We start from the raw sequence: 13,323 nt of genomic DNA, 5'->3' as shown, positions 1-13,323 counted from the left end.
TCAAGAGATTCCAGAGTTCATAAAGGGATGTTTTTGTAGATACAAACCTTCTGAGTCATTTAAAATGAATCACCTCTTTGGTTCCTAAGACAAAAAGTAAATTGGGGAGGTGGGATGAGCAGCAGGTGGGGATGAGGGAAGAAGAATTAACCACAAAATGTTGTTTGGATGCATGGTATGATTGAAATGTGTCACCAAGTAATCAGAGTCAGTGTGGCAAGGGAAGAGGCTTTTGGGTATTCTCGATTCAAAAGAAGATGGAGTCCCTCAAAAAAAACAAACAAACCTGCTTTCACAAACAGCTGTTGACTTGTAATCAAGCATTTGTCTGAAATATAGTTTTCTTTGTCTCAAAAACAGATCAACACATGGCTGTCCCAGCTTCTTTTCTAATCAGAACTTAACCCCTGCTGCACTCATTTGTCCCTAAAAGCTTAGTGTGAAGAGAGCAGATAGAACTGTTGTGATGGACAGAAAAATTATATTGTCTTCTGGAGTGACAGTTTTTCTTGGGCTCAGTGAAAGACTTTAAAACAGGCACACTGAACTGTGAATAGCAGGAGCACTTTGACAATTTGTGGGGCCACTCAGGAAGCCACATTAGGGAACAGACCCCTTGGTGAGCTGAAAAGCTGACTTCCAAAGCAGGTCAATCTTTGGGGTCCGATGATGAAAGACAGTCTCTGTGGCTGGGTGCCTAGCCTAGAGGGTAGAGGAAAAGAAAGCTTCAGTGCTGGAAGAGTTAATAAACACCATGAGCTGTGCTGATCTTGTAGCTTTAGTGAGCCTTAATCTGTAAGCTTGATTACCTCCTAACCCTGAGTCGCCTGCCTCCTTCCCTCCCTCCCAGAGCAGCAGAGCTTTACAGCAGCATTAGTGGCATTTTGCCCAGCTTTGGCTTTAGGGAAATCATTCAGTAAGAAAGAAAAGCAGAAGGATGGGATCTATCTACTGCTGTGAGGTCATTAACACAGGAGAACAGCCCCCAAGCCCCAAAAGGGGAGAGGAGGTGGGTAAGCTCTCTATGAAATTACAGGTTAGATTCCACTGTGCTTTTCAAGTGACCCATTCAGTCTCTGTTTGGATAGGAACATCTGAAAATGATTGACAGGTCCCTCTATGAGCAGAGGATCCTTTTTTTTTTTTTAAATAGCAGGAAGATCCCCTTGTATTCCCTGGCATGCTCAATATAAATATATTTGCAAGCTGTGAATTTATGGAATGTTGGGTTTTTACCCCCCTCATAGGCAGAAAGGAGACAACTGGTTTACAGCTCTTTGTGCTATGAAGGAAATTCCTGTAGTGGGAATGTTCTTAAAAGTCTGAGGTCCCATTAGATATTAATTTTGTTATGCCAGATATTCATTAAGTAGTTAATATAGTATGATTTTACTTAGATTGATAGAATGTATGCTATTGGAGGCAGGGATTCTTTTGATAGCATTGATGCCTGGCATTTAGTACAGTAGGCACCTAATAAATGCTTATTTGGGTTGATTCAATTGTAAAGTCTTAGTTAAATGCTCAGTAGGATGTTTTTATACTTTCCTTTTAATCTCAAGAGATTTTTAATATTCTTAGTTTTTTTTTTTTTTTTTTTACCTTGGAGAAACACAGGAAATGAAATGTAATTATATTTTTTTAAAAACCCACACAAAAATCCCCCAATATCCCTACAATATGAATTCCTATTACTTAACCCAAAAAAAAATCACACCTATAGATAAGAAACTGAAGTTTCTACCTAGTTGCCACACAGAACTGGGAACCACAGGGCAAAAATAGTTGAATTTTGTCCCAATTTTGAAAGAAAATGTTAAAGAAGATGTAGCGGAGAGGTGCAGTGGATTCTTTCCTTCTTGTAATATAAGCTCACTTAGAATGCAGACTGACTGCAGACTGACACCATCAGTGGATGGAAACAGTGAAGAGGGGCTTACCGAACAAATAAGTTAAGGCCGTCCTTAGGACCTTTTGCAAGGCAAAAATGTGCTACCCTTATGCATGGTCTTGTATTGGGTATGCTTATGTGTCTGGTTGTGCATGTACTGTGCCCAGCAGGGCAAGCCTCAGAGAAAATGGCAAGGCCCCATGATTTGGGTAAAATAGAAAGTTTATTTTTGACAACTTCACTCCCAAAGAGATGAACTGAGATGCTCTTGGAAGACCACCCACAACATCTATACTTTGACATGACTAAGGAGGAACTGAGAAGGGTTGAGACCTAGAACCAGCTCAAGACTTGTCTGGTGCAACGTACATTCTGGAGGTACAGTGGGAGAAGCTTTCAGCAAATAGTAAATCAGGTGGTAGTGGGAAGCTATGATAAGATGTTCCCTGATACATGGGCCAGGAGAAAAACTTATTAGATTTGACTATTTCTACCCTAAAAAAACAAAGAAATTACCTTTTCTTTGCAAGTATATTCCTATTCATCTGTGCAATAACTGGTGAACAAATGATTTTGTAAGTTCAGAAGGCATTCCAAGAGTTGAAATGAAGTTCCTGTATTTGGTCTTTGTCTCAGCATCCCCAGAGTGCAATAGGGCAAGCAGGTGTCTTTTGGCATTCTCCAGTGAAGACTGTCATTATTGTTGGGTAACTAGGACAGGTGTTGAGTTATCTCTCTGCATTCACCAGGCAGTAATGGAAAATCCATTGTTGTTTTGGACCATCCTTCTGGCCTGAAGGGAAGCATCCTCCATCTGTGAAGAAAAGAAAGAATTTTTTAGAGATTAAAAGGAAAATTGACCAGGTAGAGGGAAAAAGGAAGAATAGAAAATATGAGAAAATTAACAATGAGGAGGCTGGTTTACTTCATTGCTTTCTTAAAGCTGTTTCTTTCAGCTAATCTGGAAGTTGATGAGCACAGTCCACATAACTGATCTTGACCCATGCACTCCCTCATTTGTAAAATTTACATTGAACACCTTTGATCCTGAAGGTAAGGCATGAATTCCCTAATTATTTCTGGACAAGAGAAAAATACCAAGTACTTCTTAGTATTTGGCGTTCTTTCTCAGAAGGAATTCAGATCATAAGAGCATAAAAGTGTAGATTTTAAATGCTAGATGGTTCATTGAGTCCAGTCTTTTCAGTAATAGATGAAAAACTGAGGTCCTGAAAAGTAAAAATCCACAGAACTGGGATTTGAACCCAGGCTCAATTTCTACATTTCAAGTATTGTACACAATACCATGCTGCCAAATCAAAATTGTGTTGTCTTTTCTTGTGCATACCAGTCGTGATCGCATCTGGCCAACCTGAAAGATATTTAAATGCCCCCTTCTTTCTGATCCCTTGGGAGGCAGTTCATGTTGTGTATTGGCTTTTCCTCTAAAGAGTTCCATGCTTGAGGACAAATAGATGTCAGCTAGCAATTAATAATAACAACAAAGTCACTTACTAAGTGCAAGGCACTGAGCTTAGTGCCCTACAATTATTGGCTAATTTGAGCCTCACAGCAGACCTGGGAAGTAGCTATTGTTATTTTACAGAGGAGGAGATTGAGGTGGACAAAGGTTAAATGACCTGCCCAGAATCATGCAACTAGTGTATGAGGATGCATTTTACCTCAGATCTTCCTAACTCTGGGCTCTGTGCCCTTCTTTTGGCACCACCTAGCAATCTAGGTAGTTGGAAATAAGCACAATGTTTATCTTGTTTAGCCTCTCCTCAAGTGATTCTATTATGTATATTAGATGCTTTACAAATCTTGAAACTTATAAAATATCTGCCATTGCTACTGTTACCATTATTGTTGTTTTTGTTCTTATTCTTACAATATTTACAATAGTTACAAAACTATTCTATTGTTTTTGGCGATGAGTAGTTAGGCTTTTTCTCTAAGTGTCTCCTGTAAGTATCCTATAATATAATCATACTTTCTTAGAGCAAATTAGATAATCAGCAGAAAGATTCTTATTCATTTAATAATTCATTTAACCATCAAAAAGAAGGCTGTGTGTTTGTCTTATACGTAAGACCAGAAATGCCACTTACTCTGAAGTGTTATATAAGTATTCCTGACCCCATGGACTGTTGTAATCTTGATGTTAATAAGGTCTATGTATATTCAGTTTCATATTGGGTAATTGATACAGTGGGGATCTTTTCCTGATGTTGAACTGAGAATTTTAAAAGTATTCTCTATTCAGGAAAGATCTTTAAAGACTTCCCTTTTCCCCCCTATAATGTTTATAACACCAGAGGTATTTCTTTTTTATAATTAAAGCTTTTTATTTTATTTTATTTTTATTTTATTATATGGATAATTTTTCAGCATTGATCCTTGCATAGCCTTGTGTTGCAAATTTCCCCTCCTTCCCCCTACCCTCTCCTCTAGATGGCAAGTAATCCAATATATACCATACATGCTAAAATATATATTAAATCCAATAGATGTAAACATATTTATATAATTAGCTTGCTGCATAAGAAAAATCAGATCAAAATGAAAAAAAAATGAGAAAGAAAACAAAATGCAAATGAACAACAACAAAAAGAGTGAAAATGCTGTTCTGAACCAGAGGTATTAGAAAATTCACATTAATTTAAAGATTGACATAAATGTGAATTCAGATTCAGAGGATTTAGCATTAGAAGGAAGATCATCTAATTCAGTCCACTTGTTTTATAGGTGAAGAAACTGAGTTCAAGGAGATTATATGATTTGCTATTATATGATACATTGGTAGTAAACAGTAAAATCAGAACTAGAACATAGGCATTCTGACATCACATCCAATGTTATTTTCACTCTACAACATTATCTTCTCCTATTAGAAAGGCTAATATCCTATACTTTGCTATTGCATGTTTTATCATATTCTTCCTATCCAAGAAAGAGAACTAGGAAAACTTTGAAAATTATTCCTTCTTCCTTCATATTACATTCATGCTGGAGCTTAGAGCCGTTCTTTATAAATTAGACTGTACCTATGGCAAGTAAAGTGTATATTCTTCTAATGGTAAGAGTAAAGAAAACAAATCTTTAAAAAAACAAAAAAAACAAAACCTAAGTGCCCAAAAAGGAAGTTTGGATGTTCATATATTCATATACTGAATTTATTTGCTGCTCCAAAAGAACATTTTATAATGCCAAAGTATCAATTGAGTACAGTTTATTGAATTTTTTATCATAATATTGATTGGAGACTGGTATTCCTTATTGGGAATTTGAAGGAGGGAGCAGTAATCTACTATATGATTTTGAAAGCCTCTGGTAAAAACTAATATTTTTATTGGAATTGAAATAAAAGGTTATGCTAAGTATGGAGAAACTTCTGTGTAACACAGGGATGAACACAGTCTTTCTTTTTTTTTGGTTGAAATAGTCACCCATATCCTAATATGTTCTTCTCTATGACCATGCTGTGACCTCTTAAAACAAAAGTTAGAGATCGGAAGTAACTGGCTGACAATTATAGTGGTTGATATACTCCAGTTTAAATAGAAATGTCCTCAGTTAAAATATGGTTCATTCATCGGTCAAACTGTCCTTATTTCCTTTAATTGAATTAAGATGGACAAATGAGAGATGTGTGCAAGACAGAAAAAAATTCTTTCACAAATCACTGTTATCCTCTCTCTGAGTGTAAGACGAATCAATTTAAGGCATGTCAAAGCATCTTTTACACATGTACTACTCTGAAGCAGAAAGTATTTTATAAAAGGAGAGACTTTAATTAGAAATTAAGAAAGCCCATTTTACAATTACAATTATATAGTCTTCCCTCTTTGGAAAGTTTTAAAAAACTTTTGTCATTTTTTATCATCATTTTTATAATTTTAGTGTTACTTTAAGAAAGAACATTTTTATTTATATCCCATTTTAATATTGGGATAAATATTAATAATTTGCTGCTCCCCAGTTCATCTAATTTACTTAGTGGATTACAACATAAGATAGTATCTTGGAGTGGGTCATATGTATTTTTTTTCCCCACTAATGACAACAAAATCATACTTATAAAATCCTGAAAACTTTTTTCTCTTCATCTATCTAGTAAGCCTGGCAATAAAATTTTTCTTTGTATATTTGGAAGATGGCAGAGATGAGGGATAGTAGGGAACCCAAATCATATATTTCTTGTATAAAAGATTCTTTCTTTTCCCATACTTAATACTTAGATGTATTTGTGCTAGTGTGTACATGCAGATTCATTCACAATTCTTTTTTAAAAATATGTGTATGCTTAACTCACAGGTTATTTCGTTTAGTTTTAGAACTTCTCACGCTTTAATTAGCCTAATTGTAGGCATTTTTCCCTATTCTACTCTTTGAATTTTTATGTAAATCTTCCTTAATTTCTAAGAGAAAAATATTTAAAAACTGAAAGTATAAAGAAAATGTTCATATATATAACCCTCCCCAGGCCTTGATTCTTGCAAAGCACCCTCTGAGATGTTTCCTGTTTTGTGAGGTTCTGTGAAAATGCATCAAAAAATGTAAATTGATTTTTGTAGATACAACTCATTAAAGCAGGTTGGATTACAAGATTTAAATGGATCAGGAGCAATAGGACCAAGTTCTTCCTAAGAGAACATAAATAATTTCCCAGAAAAATGAACTAGTAGATTTTTAAGTTTCCCATTTCCATTTAACTTTATGTTTCTGGCATGTGGTCCAGCCTAAAATTCCTGGAAGATGAGGCGTGTCCATGAAGCTATTTTCAACAGTTTACCTTGAGTCAAAGGTTGAGGCCAATGAAAAGGGGGATGAATTATTGCATCATGCTCTTTCGTTTTTGACTCATCTACCCATGTAGTTTGCCTGTTATTTATGCCTATTTTTTAACCTCAAAATTACTTCCCAATATACTCTTCTTCCCCCACCCCCATACTGAATCCCTTATAACAAAGAAAAACGTAATCCTCACCCAACTGATGAAATGACCATATCTCACAATATAACACAGCATTCCACAATCCTGGTTTTCCTATCTCCATAACAAGAAGAGGAAAAGCATGAAAGACTTTCTCCCCTTTTCTTTTGAGACCCACATTGATTGAAGTTAATTTGAGTTTGGTATCATTGTAATGCTATTTTCATTTACATCAAAACACCTACCTCTTATTCACTGATAGAAATAAAGACACCAAATTAATGTCCTGTTGTTAAATTAGGTGATCCAATATACTACCTTTTTTTAGCTGCCCTCAAACATATTCCCCCCAAACAAAACAAAAATGAACAAGCCTCTCCCTAACCCCCCAAAAGCCTTTATTCTTCTGGCACAAATGAAAGGAGAGGAAAAAAGGAATACAGAGAAGGAAGAAAGGAAAAGAACAAAAAAAGGGGGAAAATGAGTTTGGAGAACATTGGCCCACAGTTTTAGAGTTATTTATTGATGGTTTTGCCCACTGGCAATGTAAAGTGGGTGTCAGTTGTCATTAGCAGTAACAATTTCAGCACGAAGTGTTCCCTTTTTATTTACTCTGGTGGCAACGTGCTTCTGCACACTGCCACTACTTGTGGGTCAGGAGGTCACTGTTGGAGGTTAAGAGTGGATGGGGTCATCTGCTATTAACCTAAGATTAGCAGCTAAGTTATTAAAAGAGTTTTTTCTTTCTCTGAGTGTGACATGCCAAATTAATCTTCCTCAATTTTTTTTAAAGGATCCATATTCTGTATATTGAAAATAATTTTAAACCTTTTTATGTCATCAAGTTTTTTCTCAACTCTTGGCACGCACACACACATATATACACACACAAACACACACACACCTGATTTCTGTACCTTTTGCTGTTACTCAATCTTGTACATTTACAATTTAATCTTCTCATTGTCCTAGTTCTCAATCACCAAAGTATTGTAGCTCCATATATGTATATCTTTTAATCCAAAGAAAATCTTTCTCCTTTCCATTCTGTTGAGATAAATTATATGCAAGTCATTCCTAACCAGAGTTGTTGTTGTTGTTGTTGTTATTGTTTTTTAAGATACTTATAAGTTTATTGTCCTGGTTTCTACAACCCTTATTTGTTTTAAAACTTATATCCCACTCTCTAATTCCACTGTCAAATAAAGGCATTGTCTGCTTTGCTGTAGGTTCATCACTCATTTTTAAAATGCATCCCCAAAGCTATTAAGATACAGGGGGACTGCTTCCAATTAGTGCTCCATTTGGGAGAGTTTCCCCATGAGATGCATGGTCAGTTCTCAATATGCATTCTTCATCAAGTGTAGAAGGGGAAAGAGAGGGGGCAGCTTTAGAAACTCAGCTGCTAGGATATATCTGGTGCTTAGATCTATTTCTATTCTTTCACCTCATTTATTTCCTAGAAAAAAGATTTAACTTGTCTTTTTCTTCATTGTCAGTTTTACTTCTACAACAGTAACAACCCTAATTTGCAAATTTATGGAGTTCTCAGTATGTAAATGGAGGATTTAAGTTTCCTGAACACAAACAGAGAACACTTGGTTCTTAGAAGATACACAGCCTTAGGATTTAGAGCCAGGAAATGGACCTCATTGATTATCTAAAGCCAGAAAGAAGGAAGTGACTTACCTAAAGTCACTCATAAGTAGTAAGTGACATACTTTATAAACTGGAGTTCAGTAAATGAAGAAAAGGAGAAAAGATACAATTTTTGCACATAGGAAAGTTTCATATTTGTTCAAGACTCCTGATAAAATGCCCATGACATATTTAAAAGCATATATTTAGTAAGATTAACTTAAATATGTCAGTGATTCACAAACACTAAAGAAACAAATATTGAACAATGCAGTCCTTGTTATCCAACCATCTTGTTGAATTATATGTTAATAAAATCAGTACTTTTGAAGAATGAGTTCAACCTTCTTGAAGGTGCTTTTTTTTCTTAAATAATTTTGACTCAAAAAATAGATAAGATACTTCAAAGAAAAAGAATCAATTTCTCACCACAACAAAGTTCCATGGTTGTCTGAAACTAAAAAAAAGTTTTCTTTCACTTTCAATCATTCCTTTACTTGCAAACAGGATCTCAAAATTCTCTCTGTCTCTGTCTCTGTCTTTTTGTCTCTTTTTTCATCTTTTATTTGTTTGTTTAGAAAATACGATATCCTCTCCTGGCAACCTAACGAGAATTATTCTTTTAGCTAAAAATGATTCAGAAAAATACTATTAGGGGCATTTTTGCATATTGTCAACAGACCTGGAAATTCCCACTCATTGCAGTTTTATCCTTCTTGAAGATCTGTCTGGTAGAATGATTGTTTAGGTCTTTTTTCATGTACAACTTTGGGCTATAGCGCATTCTAAATTCATAAAAAAAATCCATTAAACTTCCTGATTCTTCTTGCCCTTTTGATTAATCCGAGAGTGTACAGAGATCTCACACTACCCAGTCCTCAGGCTTATAATTGTAGAAAAGTATAATGTTCTCTTGTTTACCCAGGAGGCTTCCCTTCCTGGGCACATCTATACTCTTAGCTCATGATAGTTCCCTTTTTTTTTTTTTTTTTTCTCTGTGGTAGATATAGAAACCTGCTTTTGTAGTTTAATTGAAATTTTTTTTTTCTTATCACTTAAAGTCAGTTCTAGTGTAGAAAGGGTTGTTTAACAACCCTTTGGGTTTTTCAGAATGGCTTTGGGTACACTGTGTGTGAAGCACTGGTAAGGGTAGATTGTAGCAATGGTTATTTTCTACTGAAAATAGCTGTTTTTGGTTGTAGGGAGTGAATGAAAGACAGAAACACTATCATTACCAAACCTGGCACTATATTCAGCTCTTTAAATTAATGTATTTGAATAAAGGTTTTGTTCTGTATTCTATGTGTGTACCCACTGATGTTTAGTTATTTAGACAAGCACAATGTATTTGGTTCAGTTTAGCAGATACTTACTAAATACCTGCTATACATAAAGTCCTGGGGGTTCAAAGACAATAAGAAAATAATCCTTAAATTCAGGAACTTATATTCTTTTAGGAGAAGGGAGTGAGGAAAACACAACATACACACAACTAAAATTATAAAGTTCAAAAAATTGATTTTGGGAGGGAAAATACAGGAACAACTGGATGGTGGTAGTAAGAAAAGGCTTTGTGGAGAAGGTGGCACTTGAGGCTCCTTTGAAGAATGGACAGATAGAATATTACGTGCCTACTACATGCTGGGCAATGTCCTAAGTACTAAGGATTCCAATAGGAGCAAACAAGTCACTCTGTAATGTAAACTCAAGGAGTTTATATTATAATGGGAGAAAACAATATAAAAAAGGGAGCTAGATGAGGGAAAGGAACGCCCTGATAGAAGGGCTAAGTAACTGGTACTAAGGTCTCTACTGAAATGATTGTCCAAGTGGCAGTCACCAGTCAGAAAGGGGACCTCTCCCGGCTGGCAAGATTGCTAGTTAGGAGAATGAGTTGAGCCTGGAGCTTAGGATACTGAAAGGCAAGGGTTGAAGAGAAATTATGTTCATTTAAAATGCATCTGGGGATTGTATTATGAGCTCATAACAATTAGGAGGGAATTCCTTTTCATCCAGATCCTATGTAAGCAGTGGATGGCTTGATCTTGTCACCTCTATCAGGACAAGTATATCTTATAAGGGGGGGGGGGGATTACATTGTGAATTCACAGATTTTTCATTAGTTAATCAGAGTTTCAGAGACTTCAAAGAGTCCATCAGTTAATTCACTCAGCACTTGTGGAAATTCCTGGCACATTATTATGAAGTGGGTTGAAAATGTGAGTTGCCTTTAAAGTGATCCCAGACATCAGAAGCATATGTGGGTTTTTAAAAGACATACTAAATATGTATTGGTTAAACACGATGGCTAAATCTCCTTATGTGTTGACTTTCAAAGACTGAGGATGCCTGTTTCGGAGGTGGGGGTGGGGATTTTTTTCCCCCTTCAACCTCCCTGTTCTCTCATTTGTCGCTTTTGTTCTGGCCTCCAGGATGGGTATAAGTTGTAATTGCAGTAGTGTGTGGTAGTCTTAGGCCACCATAGACAGACTGCCTTCAGGGTAGGGAGACAGAGAATAGAGGGAAAAGGGACTTTTTTGGCAAGCCCCTGTGCTCCTTTCACCTCTGCAAACAGACCACCTAAATCATAATCAGTTGCAGTTGCCATATGATCCCTTTGTAAATGATTACATATCTGAAAACCTTTTCTATAGGTATCCTGGGCATCACTTTAAGCACTGACAGTAAATTTATCTTTAATTAAATTTCTGTATTTAAATAAAATAAGGCTCTTCAGAATACCAGGCAGGATACTGATGCCATCTGTTCTTAAGACTAGAGTTGATCCATAAAATGAGTATGAGCATTTGGGGATATTTACTGTTCACCCTCACACTTCTATTTCATCACAGGTGGAACAGGACTTGTTTAGGGGACAGTGTTCTGGATGAATTCTTTATATTAACTCTCTCCTTTTACCCCATCCCTAGGATAATGACCCCATTTCTTGAGTATGTTTCTTAACTTTCATGTTTCATTTTGGCTCAAGGGTATCTAGGGAAGAAACGTGGATGTAACCTGATGAATGAATTTTTAGTGTTGAGTACTTCTGGCCTTTGTCAAACTAAGTCCAGGCTCAGTACTTGTTATTTTTTCTTTCATTAATAGTTCAAGATCTAAAGATTTTCATTCAGAGCTAATTGCTTCTGGAGGAAAGCATTTAAAGGTTACATTGGAGGCATCATAGCATAGCTTATAAAATGCTGGACTAGAGTCAGGAAGCCCTGGGTACACAGCCCACCTCTGGGACTAACTCCCCCCCCAAAAAAAAAGATATATGGAAATAACAAAATAAAGATTTGTGGGGGGAAAATGAATTTTCTTGAGTCTCAACTTCCTAATAAAGGATAGCAATATCTGTAATAACTATTTCACAAGGTCATTGTGAGATTCAGATGTCAATAATGTAAATATTGGAACACTAAGTAAATGTTAGTAGTTATTATTGTATATGCACTTAACCTAGAAACACACTTGTGTGTGTGTGTGTGTGTATATATATATATATATATATATACACACACACACCCATGAATACATATATATGTATATGTGTAAGCTGGAAATGTTTCCTTAAGAAACATAAATCTCCATCAGCTAACTCAGAAGTAAGAAATAGTAGAAGTTACCATCCTTGGATCTTTCTGAATGGAATAAGCAGAAAACTTTTGAGTCTATGAAATATCCAAAATAAAAGGCTTTTCCTTTGTTGTTACTGTTGCTCAGTTCTTCCCAAATTGACCCTAGCTGAAATCATGGAATTCTCTGTGATTGAAAGGAAAATGCTCCCCAGTTCTATGAATCTCCAAATTTATTTTTCCAACTGATACTTCCAGCCATGGATTCTGTGACATTCGCCCAAAGGGAAACACCGGTCCTTGGGATTACACTGTGCATCCATTGTCTGAACTGTCACAGCCCTGGTGCGTAAAGCTGTTTGCATAGCGTGCTAACTCTATCAGGGTCAGTTCCAGTCTGTGGCCGCTAAAAATGAAAACCATGCTCCAACCGGGACAAGAGCAGGGTCACCAGCTGGCAAAGGATATGGCAATCATTTATATAAATATGCTTTCTCAAGCCCGCAAAAACAAAAAACCCCAACCCAACAGCTGGGAAGGGTTGGAAGTAGCCCCAAGGCTGGTTAGTCCCCTTCCAGATGGGGAGGTTAGACTGGGGCTAGCCAGACTGCTCCACATAGACTTCCGATTCGCATTAGAAATGAAAAGAGGGGAGGAAAGGGAAAAGGAAGACAAGCTACAAGCATGACTGCTCTGTTTTTCACCTAACTTAATCAAATAAGAGAAGAGTTTCCGAGACGGAAGGCTTGCATTTATTGATATTCACGCTCGGTTTTTTCTGTTTATCATGGTGTCTGATACAGTCCTTAACTACTTAAATGGGAAGCCTATCTGCTGCAAAGAAAGAGTTTATGTGTAATGTCATGGCTATTTGTAGACAGAATGAAGAACCAATCTCAGATTTATGTCCTGTTTACCTCTTCCAAACACTTATATAGGATAGTCAGTGCAAGAGGAGAGGATAATTATGATGTTGGCTTAGTCCCAGAATTTTATCCAAAGGATAAGTTTCATTTTTTGTAATTTGATTTACCTGTATAATATGTAGTTATTGCACATTTAATATATGCAATGGGATCAAGAATACCATTTTCCCAGGTTCACTTTAAGGTTGCATGCCATTGGGAAAAATCTTGTTTTTATAACCTCCATGCTTTATGAGCCAAAGGTAGGAGTGAAGCTGTCCTTCAAATTCTTCCAGAGTGACATATTTTAAGTATAATGGTTAAATGAAAGACACCACCCTTGATGATGGAAAGTTTATTCTCCATTACATGAAC

The 13,323-nt window shown here is 36.2% G+C and overlaps 1 protein-coding gene across 14 annotated transcripts in view; it reads left to right on the top strand.

Annotated features, from left to right (window-relative positions):
• The window catches only part of BCAS3 (BCAS3 microtubule associated cell migration factor), a 784,754-nt gene that overhangs the window by 537,896 nt on the left and 233,535 nt on the right, over window positions 1-13,323 (top strand). The window lies entirely within an intron of this gene.

Source organism: Sminthopsis crassicaudata, chromosome 4 (assembly GCF_048593235.1).
Source record: "Sminthopsis crassicaudata isolate SCR6 chromosome 4, ASM4859323v1, whole genome shotgun sequence".
NCBI classification, from domain to species: Eukaryota; Metazoa; Chordata; class Mammalia; order Dasyuromorphia; family Dasyuridae; genus Sminthopsis; species Sminthopsis crassicaudata.
Note: the sequence above shows the minus strand (reverse complement) of the source record. Positions and strands in the feature narration are given on the sequence as shown.